At 50.0% G+C, this 12,513-nt stretch overlaps 1 pseudogene across 1 annotated transcript; it reads left to right on the forward strand.

The window, feature by feature from the left end:
• The first annotated feature begins 526 nt into the window (after positions 1–526).
• On the forward strand, positions 527–5,312 carry LOC309641197 (proline-rich protein 13 pseudogene; annotated as a pseudogene). The gene has a single exon. The product of its transcript is annotated as a proline-rich protein 13 pseudogene (transcript).
• The last annotated feature ends 7,201 nt before the right edge of the window (positions 5,313–12,513 follow it).

Genomic DNA, 12,513 nt, shown 5'->3' on the forward strand with positions numbered 1-12,513 from the left:
TTACTGCTTTCACGAATACACAGCGCGCACACACCCAAATCTCACCTCCTTGAAGCCTTCCCTGATTACATTAAAATCTCTTATCTGGACATCTGCAGCACTTAGAAAATAATACAACTCCACATGGCATATGTATTGTAATCTGTCCTTTACATCAAGAATGGACTGAGACCTGTGTTGCCAGTGAAGGCAGGTAAATGATTTGGTGCTTTTTTTTCCAGGCCAGGAGTGCAAGCTGCTTCTCTCTGGCCTGCTAGGGAGGAGTAGGGGTAACTGATTAAACATTTACTTAACCAACATTTCAGGAGTCCGGGGGAGAAGGTCCACTCACATCAGCCTGCAGTGAGGCTGCACCTCCTTTGTTGGCCCTAAACCTAGTGCCTCACTCTGCCCTTAACAAAAGCCCCTTCCTCAGCAGTTTGGCATATCCTTCATGGGTTTCAGTCTCTATGCAAGGGGCCTAATCAAAGTATTTTTTCCCGGAAAGGAGGAGTCCGCCCAAGCAGTGGTGTAGAGGTGACGGGACGCCAGTGGTGTAGAGGCTGGAAGAAATACCTGAACATGTGGAATCCCAATGCCGGGCAGCCAGGGCCATATCCACACCCCCCTAACGTCGGGTACCCTGGAGGTTGCAATCCTGCCCATCCACCACCTGCCACCCCTACCTTTCCTCCAGGCCCCTTTCCCACTCCCCCAGGAGCACCCCAGGGGAATCCAGCCTTTCCCCCTGGTGGGCCCTGTCATCCTGTGCCACAACCAGGGTATCCAGGATGCCAACCCTCAGGCCCCTACCCCCCTCCATACCCACCACCTGCCCCTGGCATGTGTCCTGTGAATCCATTGGCTCCTGGCATGGTAGGACCAGGAATGGTGATTGACAAGAAGATGCAAAAGAAAATGAAAAAAGCTCATAAAAAGAAGCAGAAACACCACAGACATGGCAAGCATTCCTCCTCCTCCTCCTCCTCTTCCAGCAGTGACTCTGACTGAATACAGGGCCTGGACCCTTCCCTCAAGTCTCTTCAGCTCTGCTCCCCCATCAAGCTTCAGATGCCATCTTGTACTGGGGGAAATTAGCCCTTGTGTCCCTCCCCCCGCCAACCCTGCAATCTAAGCCTCACTCTGCTGTTCAACCCTAACTGGCTAGGGAAAATGGGAAAAGAATTGCCATGGGCTAGCAAAGGCCGTCTTCCCGCTGCTTGGATAGAACTTTTAGCTGGTGAATTTTGCAGGAGAACTAGTTTTTGAAGATGGTGAGATTTGAGCTAAATGCTGAAGACAAGTCTAAGATCTGTAAAATGTGATTTTTTTACTTTTTTTTTTGTAATACTCATGACTGGGGAGATGCTGTGGAAATTTAATTATGGAAAGGAAAAAACGACCTGTACCTTTCTTGTAATTGTGGCATGCTTGGATGATTCAGTGGCAAATAAACGTTTCCCAGCAGGCCTTTCATTGACTGAACTCACTGCAGGGCTGCTGGGAAGTGGAGTCCATTTGGCTGATGAGCTCTGCTTGCCATTTTGGAAACTGATCTCTACCCCTTAGCTCAGTATGCTATCTCAGGTCCTCCTCTCACTCTCCAGCTCTCAGTCCAAATAAAGCTGTTTCTCCTGGAAAAAAAAAAAAAAAAAAAAAGTACTTTTTCCCTAACCACACACCTTTCTATTATATACAGTTTTCTTTATGCTTTTTTTATCTCCAGTGATGTTGTACATCCATGATGGATTGTGGGGCCCCTTCTGTCTGCTTGTCCTTTAAATGGACTGTTTTACATGCTGCCTGTGTCTTGTCTATTAGCCGGAGCTAAGTTCCTGGAGGGCATTTTCCTCATCTAATACTTCCGAGGAGCCCCTTCTGCTAGGTGTTTAATAAGCCTGTGTTTAAGCGCTGGGCTTGGGGGCCCTGGAGGGTGGAGTGAAGAGATGGTTTGACCCTCTGGTGGAAATAAAAGCCACCCATCCTCAAAGACCTTAGAGTCTAACTCATGTAGGAGGCCAGACAGATACCAAGCAATGGACCTTATCAAGAAGGCAGACTCATAGGCATATGGTCCAGCTTGAAGCTGGGTGTAGATGATGGCGGGGCAGAGGTGGAGATAAGTCAAGGATGATGTTGCCTTTATCTGTCTATCTATGTGTGGCTCTCTCCTTAGTTTTTAAAAGTTGATTTATTTTAAAATAAATTCTGTGGATTTTGCTTTCTTGCTTTGACTTGGAAACTCCCTGGTAAAAAAGGACTCGATGGTGTTTGTCTCTCTGACTGTCTCTCTGTCTCTTTGACTGTTTGTTCTGTCTCTGTCTGTGTCTGTGTCTCCTGATCCAAGCTGGACCAGTGATTGGATCCTCAGTGTGGTCTGGATTCCGGAGTCCACGCCTTAACCAGGAGTCTGAATACTGTTCATTCATTCATTTCATTCCACATACCTGGACTTGAAGTCTGAAACGCAAATAACATGCAAATCTGTGGCTCCTTGGCACTTTTTAAAACCAGACCTGTCTGTGGAGCCAGCCGGAGAGCCCTCCTGAGCCAAACACACCAGTCGGGACTTCCAACCCACCCTGGATACCTAACAGCATCCCTTGTCTCCTTGCCCCCTCCCACACCCCTTTCTCCTCACCATCTAACCTCCAGGAAGTGCTTCCGCCGGTCTACCTGTAAAACTCGCACTCCAAAGAATAAAACAAGAAAGCACCAACTTCTGAAAAATCTTCCACTATCCTGGGGAAACAGTTTTATCTGTGTTGAGTTAGAAGAGTTGCTTGTCATCACCAGGACATTCTTTTTTTTTAATAAATTTATTTATTTATTTTTGGCTGCTACTCTTCGTTGCGGTGTGCGGGCTTCTCATTGCGGTGGCTTCTGTTGTTGCGGAGCACAGGCTCTAGGCGTGTGGGCTTCAGTAGTTGTGGCACATGGGCTCAGTAGTTGTGGCGCACGGGCTTAGTTGCTCCGCAGCATGTGGGATCTTCCCGGACCAGGGCTCGAACCCGTGTCCCCTGCATTGGCAGGCGGATTCTTAACCACTGCACCACCAGGGAAGTCCCTCCAGGACATTTCTTGTGTTCTAACATTTTTCTGACACAGTTAAGATTTTTCAGCCGCTTGAAAATGGTTGGAGTGAGGAGGGAAGTCTTCAAGCCACTCTTGTTTTCTGATTCCCCAATGTGGTTAAAGATAGCTGATGATTGCCTGGGTCTACAGATGGGGAGAAGACTCCATCACAGTGGGGACCTGGACCCAAACGTGAGTCAGAGTCAGGCTCTACCCCCAGGTGGCTGGGTTGGTCTTGGGCCCTGCAGAAAGTTACAAAGGGAAGGGGGGTGGGATTCACGTCCCTTAAGGAATTCGTGTTCCAGATGCGCTTTTTATTCTTTTTCAGATTTTTTTCCATTATAGTTTATTACAAGATATTGAATATATAGTTCCCTGTGCTAGATAGTAGGACCTTGTTGTTTATCTATTTTATATATAGTGTTTGTACCAGGTGCTCTTCTGAAACCCAGGAAAGAAAGTTTGCTTCCTTGTACACCTGAGCTCCGTTTCCCGTCAGCCCACCACCGGCCAATTACCTATGCCTAGAAGGGCCCGCGAGGCCCTGCACGGTGGCTCACCACCTCTCCAACAGCTTCCCCCATCACTCTGCCCCGGCTCCTTGGTCTCGGCCGCACAGGCCTGCTTGGTGTTTGTCTAACAAACCCACCTTGCTTCTGCCTCATGGTCATTCTACTTGCAGCTTCCTGTGGCTGGAGGGCTTTCCCCCAGACACTCTCCCCCCGACTCACTCCCTCACCTCCTCTGTCATTCCCACACCCCAGTTCTCACGCTCCCTAGCTCCCTTCATGTTTTCTCTGTAGCATTTCATTCTGACTATATTATTTACTCATTTGCTTTGTCGGTCTCTCACTAAAATGTCTGTTCTGTTTATGCTGCATCCCAGGTGCCTAGAACAACGGAAGGAGAGAATTGTTGAAGGAGTGAACGAGTTACAGTTATTCAGCATCTCTGAGCAGTGCCTACCTTCCGTATTGAGAGCCTCCACCCTATCAAGTCCTCACTCACTTCCTCGAATATGGTTGACAGGGCAGCCTCCCCCAGGGCCTCTGGCTTCAAATTCATCATCCACTTAGCACTTAGAGCTGTCTTCTTCCAATAATAATAAGAAGACTAAGCATTTATTGAGGCCCTGGCCCCAGCTTTATGTGCCCAATCTTTATATACATTACCTCATTTAATCCTTACAAGTGTATGAGGTACTTTATCCCCATTTCTCAGATGAGAAAACGAGCATAGAGACTGCATAAGTTGCCCAAATTCTCACAGATTGTCAGTGATAGAAAAAGAGACTCCAAGCCAAGAGCCTGTGTCCCCGAAGCCTGTGGCCTGCCACTTCACACAGCCAGCCCTGCTCCGTCTCACTCAGCAGGGGTCACGGGGCTCCAGCAGCATGAGCCAGTGAGAGCCTCCGATGAGGTCCGCAAAGGCCAAGGCTCCCTCTTTTCCCTCATGAGCAGGATTGAGGCCCTTACTTGTCTCTTCACCTTAGTTTGGAAGGTCAAGGGGAATGTCAGGGCATCTCTCCTTTGGGGTTCATTTCCTCTTGACTTCTCTAGCAAGGGGTACCAAGGAATTCCCTCACCCCTCCTTCGACAGCTCTTTCTCCAACTGCCCTCTTTTTGCCCCCCACTCTTGTCCCCAACTCCAGGTTGCCCATACTAGCAACACTTGTCCTTTGAGGCCTCTGGTTCTAACCCCGAAAGGGGCAGGGCTGAGGATTGGAGGGTGGTGGGTAGGGAGACACCAGCCGATCCAGCGCATCCCCACAGATTCTCAGGGATCCAGGGCGTTGCGTGGGGGGCACACTTGCAGACGTTTTGGGTGTTCCACAGTGCTCCATTTTATCTTTTCACTTTCTTCTGCGTCTAGGGCTCAGTCCCCTCAGTATGAAGTTTCCTCTGCCATTCCGTTCCGACTGGTTTGAGAATCTCAGGAATGCAGAGCCCAGTGCCCTCCTGCTCTCCCCTCCCACCTCCGTACAGAGAGCCCCTGTAGAGGCCGAGGGGGAGGAGTCCTGCTGTCTTCCTGGAAAAGAAAGACAGCACACACTCGACCCTTCCTCCCACCCTCTGTCTCTGATTTTTTCCCCAAAATCAGTCTGCCGCTTTCAGCTTCCTCTTAAACAGACGGCCTTTCCCACCCTCACCCCTCACTGGGGGCCTCTCTTGATGGTAATTACTCCTAATTGTTTTCCCTTGGCACACGAGGCCTTTTCTTGCCTGCCCTGAGCCAACAGTTCTGTGTCTGCTCAGAAAAGAGGCAAGCCCCCTCCAGCCTTAAAACCCAGGCTTTCTAGGTCTGATTCAGAGGGCAGCTTTGACCATGGATCTACTTTAAGGGAAGGCTCTACTTGGACTCTCCCAAAACAAATTGCAGCAGGGAAGAGTGATTAAACTTCAGGAGCACATCCCAGCAACAAGAGCCCCTGAGGAGCTCTGAGAACTTCCTTCCATGAAGATCTCAGCACCAGAGAAGATCTACTGGATCTGGCCTGGGGACAGGACCCCTGAATGGGGTCTCCAAGCCCCACGGCGCCGGCCTTGGTGGTATGGAGCCGCCCGTCTCCTCAGTCAAGCCCCCTCATCACGGCCACTCATGCATGCACACATGCACTCACGTACACACGGCGGCTTTGTGCTGCTCCCTCCTGGCACCCCCAGCTTCTGGATCAGCACCGTGATAGCTAGTGATGGGGCTGGAGGAGGAGGATGAAGGAGGGGGGACCATGGGTAGCAGGGGTGGGGGTGAGAAGAGTTTGGATGGGGGCAGAGATGCCACTGTCCCTTTTTCCCTCAGCAGGGCTGCTGACCCTGATTCGTTCTACCCTCAAAGGAAGGTCCTTAGCGGTCTAGCGCTCTTGAGAATTCTCTATACCTTTTGGGAAAGGATTTGGGGGTGTTATCTAGAGAGAAGAGGACATAGGAATGTTTTATTCATTCATTCAAAAAAATACAAGTGCTTACTATGTCAGGCCCCTGTGTTAGGTGCTGGAAATGTTCTACACCTCCTGGTCCAAGCACATAACAGTCTACTCTAGCCCCCGCCTAAAACATTTTGTGCCCAGGGTCCTGTTCCATGGCACCCCCATCAGCCTGAGCCTCATCTCTTCCCATCTATCTCCTCCCTAACTCAGTGCTGCTTTGCCCAGCTGCAGAGCACCTTTTCTAGTGGGCAGAGAAGCCTCTGCAAGAAGGGGCCTGAAGCAAAACATGAGGATGGAGAAAAGGCCAGTTTCACCCAATCCCAGACCTCCAGGGGAGTCTCAAGGACACGCTGTAAAGAGTCTGGGAAGAGAGATTTCCTTTAAATTCAGGAATAAGTTGGCTGCACCTTCTAGACCTAGGTTTCTCCTTCCTTGTATCCCACGTTTGGACCAAGAAATCAGATTAGGTTTATCAGAATGTCTACTTGGATCTAAGAGTCTTCATTTATTTATCTATCTTTCTACCCATTCACCCATCTACACATCTGCTTATCCATCCATCCATCCAACATTCACTCATTCACTCTTTTAGGACCTACTCTGTGCCAGGCACTGGGGAGAGAGGGATGAATATGGTATGGTCATTGGTCTCTGTGGGCCTATTCTTTGGTCCCCAGAGCATCTCTCTCAGCCTCAGCTACTTCCACAGAACCCAGATCTCCCTTCTCTCCTCACATAAGAAGCCAGACTCCTACTGAGGAGGACTCCCAATGGATAACTAGAAGTCCTGAACCAGAAGCCACTGGTAACAAGGTCCAGTGAGGGGAATGGAGACCAGGCTAGTGGTGGGAGGGATGAGGAAGGCTCCCAGCCAGGCCACTGAGCCCATCACTGTGGCTTGGCTCTTTTTGGTGAAAAAAATAGCAACTTTGGACAAGTGTCTCCCTGTGTCCTGAGCTCTGGGTTGCTCCCGACAGAAGTCACTCCATTAAACAAACCACAGCCAAAGGCAACAGGGGCCCAGAGAGGACTCGAAGGGGGAGCAGGGACATGGGGCTGAGGACAGGACTTGGGCCAAGCCCATCCATCACAGGCACAATGGTGCAAGTGAGGCCTGCTGGCTGAGTTGGAGTTCTGCGCACACATCGCGGGAGCTGCAGGTGAGGCAGGGGAAAGAGAAGCCACACCCAGACTCACAGACAAGGAGAAGACAGACACACACAGTGCGAAACTGAAACCTCTCCAAAAGCAAATAGGGTCAGGTCTCTAGAATCTGTTTTAAGGTATTAGCCAAAGATTCTTCCCCCAAAGTACCCAGATGCGTAACAAGAGGTTGACAGTAGGGTTGAGAAGGGGAGGTTATGACAGGGCACCAGAGTGTGTGTGTGTGCGTGTGCGTGTGTGTGTGCACGCGTGCACGCGTGCACGCTCTATTAATATACGAGTTTGGGTCAGTATAATTTTCTTTCTTCTGTGCCTTCTACTTCATTCTAAAATCAGAAGGACTCTGAGTGGTTTGGGCTTCTCCAGGCCTCTCCTCCCCTTTCCACATGTGGCCGAGGGCGAGTTAATGGGACTGCACACACAGAGACTCACACAGCCTTGCAGACAGAGAGCCATTCATCCCAGGACACTGCGGCACCGCTCTCCCAGGCTGGCCTGCGGTCCGTAGCTCCCACATGCGCGAGTGAGAGACGTGCTCCTTTGCACACGCCATGCTCTCGAGCACACACACAGAGCCACACTCGGGCTCTGTTAACCCTTCACCATCACGTGCGGGGGGCTCTTGGCTCCCAGCCTGGGTTCTGGACTTGCCTTTCTCAATCCCTTTTACCCAAGCCTGGCCACACCTGAGTTAACCCTTGAACAACGTCCTGAGGATCCCCAGGGATCCCACCGCGGGCCTGCAAATCCCCTGAGTCCCCGGGAGGGGAAGTGAACACACTCTCAGCCAAAGAACTGGATGAAAGCCTTCCTCCCCATGAAGGAAGAGAGAGGACTCGGAACGTCTGGGTTCAAATCACAGCTACGCCGCCTGCAAGCTGCGGTCCTCAGGCAAGTCAGTCCGCCCCTCTGGGCTCCAGTCTCTGACAGTGAGATGAATAGAGACCACCCTGAGGTCCATAGAGAAACCTACTAAAATCATACGCAAAACATGTAGAAGTCTATATTTTGCTGGAAAGAGGTTTCATGAGTTTAGCCAGCTTCTCATAGGTCCGTTGAACTCCCTCAAAACCAAAGAATCAGTGAATTTCTTGACCATTCAGGGCTCTACGTGTATGAGTCATGTGCTTTGCAAGTGACACAAAATGGCCAATGTAAGTCCACTCAATCATCTAAGGTCAGTGTCAGCCTCACCCGACACCTACTTTCTGAGGTTCTCCCACACGACCCCCATTCCCATATCCCCATACCCATCAACTCCGTGGAGAGTCTAGCTCAGGCTCAGACTGAGGTGCTCTCATCTGACGGACCCATTTGCTGGGCTGGGGTCGTCAGGTTGGAGGGTCAAGCCTGGTAGTGGTCATGCAGCAAGAGAGAATGGAGGATGGGGTAGATATTTGGAATAATAACCATGATACTAATGTCTATTGAGTGCTTTCTATGTGCCAGGCATCGTGAAACCAAACAATGAAGTGAATAATATCATTATTCTCATTTTACAGGTGAGGAAACTGAGGCTCAGGGACATTGTGAATTGCTCAGGATCACTTGCCCAATAAGTGGTAGAAACTAACACTGAAATCAGGACTGTCTGACTCCAAAGTCTTTACTCTTAAAAGAGAAGGGCATCAAGGGGATGAACCCATCCCTGGTGACATTTCAGATGAATTGGGCACAGCACTCTTCAGCATTTGGGGTACAAAGCTACATAAGGAATCCCCTTTGGAGAGAAGGGCCAGAGCCAGAAGTCTGTCTGAGCCAGTCCTTGGGAGTATGAGGGCAGCAAGAAGGCTGGGCCAAAGGCACTGGCTCTTCAGAGCTTTTGCCAAGGCCTGGTTCAAAGCCCTCTTTGTTCACTGCTCTGACTTCTACAGGGTCCTCCATCTCCATCCTCAGGGACCTTGGGCTGCTTCACCAACATACAGGGGTCCCCAGTCCCTCCCACCCTCAGCCAGAGAACAGCCAGCCCCCATCATGCCGAGGGGTCCCTGAGAGGGTGGGTGGCTCGGGGACCAGGGGCAGGACTGCTCAGGAGGTGGGGTGGGCAGGAGGGACTGTGTCCGGGAGAATCAGAGTGGAGGCACTGCACTCCCGCTGCTCCCCAAACAAACAGGCTTTACTTCTTTTGAGGCAGAGAATCAAAGACTTATTAGCTGCTTATTTTTATATTACTTAAAAGAATTTTACAAATTCTTATTAATGTGCTACTAAAGGGCTCAGAATTCCTCCAAACGCTTGTTAATACAGCTCCCCTATCCTCTTCTCCCTATAATCCTTCAGCCCCCTTCAGCCTCTGCTGAAGTAACAAAAAGAGAAGGGAAGATGGGAAAATGTGCCAGCTGGATTCTTGATAGATATCCCAGAACTTAATTTCAGCTTCCTCCTCCCCAGACTGGCGTCTAGAAGGAACCAGAGAATATAGGAAGGAGCCCTAGCTCTAGGAAGTTCTGGAGGATGGGGTCCACTCCACTAGGGAGTGGGGAGTCGGGAAATCTCCAACTCCCTTCCTGGTCCCCTTGCTGGACACTCTTAATACTCCATTCTTCTCACACTGTTACCTTGGCCCTTCCGGGTTTGAGCTCCATCTCCTTCCTGAGGGTAGGGATGGTAGTCATGGCTGCATTTCCCAAGCCCGGGACGAATATGACAGACAGCTTTGCAGGAGCCTCCATGTCTGCGGCCTCGTTTCCTTGCCCCCTTTGCCAGGGAGGACATGAGGCTGTTCCCAGACAGGGCTCGTTCCTCCTGCTTACCTGGGTCCCCCTCACAGAGCACCTCCTTCAGGTCCCCCTGTTCTCTGCTTAGCAGTCACCTCCTGCTCCAGCACAGGCATCTTCCTGCCCTGTTCACGGACAATTCTAGAGATTTCCTCTCAGTGCAGAGCAGCGTGTGGACTGGGGGCCCAGGGATCTGTGATGGTGGGATGTCCTCGGAGCTGGGTGGTCCAAAGGTGGGCTAGAAACTACTCGGGACACCAGGAGGGCAGGGTCACTAAATAAAAAATTAATCATGTAATCTCTGATATTTGATTTTTTTTAAGCATACAGGTGGTCATCATGGTAAAAGCCAAAACTTTGTTGGACTTCTGTATACTTACTTTACCATTTGAACTGCTTTTATTTGAATACCAATCTTTTCAAAGCTGGCACTTGTAAAAGTTTTAATCCAGCTCCAAGGGCTCTGCATTGTCCCTAAGCAAAAGGAAAATCAGCCTGGGAAAGTCAGTCCTATGTGGCCCCCAAAATGGGGGTGGAGTGACCCCAGAAATAAGGGGTCTAGGCTTTGGGGCCAAGGAGCTTAGGTTCAGGCCCCAGAGCCACAACGTGTTACCTGAGAGACCCTCAGCTCACCCTGTGTTCTCTCCCCTCCAGACGGTGCAGTATTATTTGCCTCTACTTCAGTGGATTGTAATGAAGGTCAGTAGGACTGCAGATGCCCAGGCACATTGAAAATAGTCACGACATCAACATCAGTCATCATTAGAGCAAAGGGTGGAGGGAATGTCCCAGAAAGACCATCAGATGCTTTATGATGGCATCTCGTCCACCTCTTGGTTTCTAGTCCAACCCAAATACACACAGGGAAGGAGACCCCAGGCCTAATCAGTCTAATTCTGGCCTCACCACATTGTGAGGGTGGTCTCTCTCTCTACTGCTGAAATAAACACCTTTGGGTTATGTAAACAACAACAGTTTAGTTCAAGGTAAATTTCCAAAAGGACTCCCTTTGCTAATTACAGACACAATGCCACCGGGCCTCCAGGGAGAGTGGACCCCACCGTAAGCAGCCCTGTCCAAGTAGAGCTTCTTGGTCCCTGTGGTGTCAGCGGAGACTGTGATCTCTGAGTTCACCCTCTTGCTTCTGGCCAGGGCAGAGTGCAGCCCCGTGTGCTGTTTCTATCGTGTGAGCGCACTGTCACAGCCTACTAGTTGAAAATTGGCTCTCCTTGGATGGCCCTCAAGCACTGCATTCTTTTCCAGCAAGTCTCACCAGACCCACAGATGAATTTATCTTCCCTGCGTGTGCCATTTGGCTGTTTCTGTTTCAGGAACCGCTAGCTCAATGAGTTCCACTGTTCTACGGAGCTGGCCAAAACAGCCGTGGCTCTGTTCTCTCCGCCAGACCCTGGGGCCTGGAGTTCTGCCTCCGGGAATTCCAGAATTTGAGAATGTTAGAGCTGGAAGACACCTCAGCCCTCACCTAGTCTTGCCCCAACCTCTGTACAGATGGGGAAACTGAAGCTTAGGGAGGGGAAATCCTTCAGGAGCACAGAACGTCAGCCTTTCCTTTAAGCTGTGCAGGCACCCCTTTCCCTGGCCTGCCGGCCTCTCGGCCATGGAGAGCTGGGACCCTCCCAGGCAGCCCACTCCATTGCTGGAACGCTAGGAACGTTCTTCCTAACACTGGGCTAAAACTGACCCCCTGACTCCCTTTGTTGCTCATCTTTTTGTGCAGTCTCCATGGAGAGACAAGACCGACCTATAAAGAACAATTTAGAAATCAGTTCATCCTCAAAGGGAGTGGAGCAGACCGTCCTGGGTCTTTCCCGGGCAGCCCCTGCCACCAGATTGGAGAGAAGGCCCAGCATCCTCATCACAGATACTTGGATTCAAATCACACTCGATTGCTTAAACGCTATGGGACGGGGAGCATGTTACTTAACCTCCGTTCCCTCATCTGCAAAAATAGGGATAATGGTAGTTTCCACCTCTAAAGGCTGTTGTGAAGATGCAACGAAATAACATGAAAAGTGATTAAGCACAGAGCCGGTCTATGGTCAGAAGGCAACCAATGTGGTTTGTTGATGCTGTTGGAAGAGCATAGGCTCTGGATTCATATAGCTTTCATTTAAATCCCAGCTCCTTCACTCCTTCATGTATGTATCATACTTGACTTCGAACAAGTTACTTAACTTTCCTGGGCCTCGTATTCTGCATCAGTTTGGATACTTGCAAGTTACAAAAAAAACACAAAAATTCCAACTCAACTATCTTAAATAATAATGGACTTTATTAATTCACATAACAGAAAATCCTAAGGTCATAAGAGTTTCAGGAATAGTCTGATCAGGGCTTCAGCTTGTCTCTGTGATTCTCTTGGCTTGGCTTGGCTTTGCTGATATGTTGGTTCATCCTCGCCTATGATGATGGCTCACCCATGATCCTAAGATCGCTACCAGCAGTTCCAGGCCTCACACCTGCACATATCACAGTCTAACATAAAAAGGAAAGAGAAGAGCGGTCTTTTCTTTCCTCATCATTAAATCAACTTCTGCCCTACACTTCGTTTGGATCAACCTGAAAGAGTTTCTCGGGCATGAGTGATAGGATTACCCTGATTGGCTCAGATCTACCAGGTTCTACCCTTGG

The sequence above is a fragment of the Balaenoptera physalus genome (assembly GCF_965194825.1).
Source record: "Balaenoptera physalus genome assembly, chromosome: 13".
Classification (NCBI taxonomy): domain Eukaryota; kingdom Metazoa; phylum Chordata; class Mammalia; order Artiodactyla; family Balaenopteridae; genus Balaenoptera; species Balaenoptera physalus.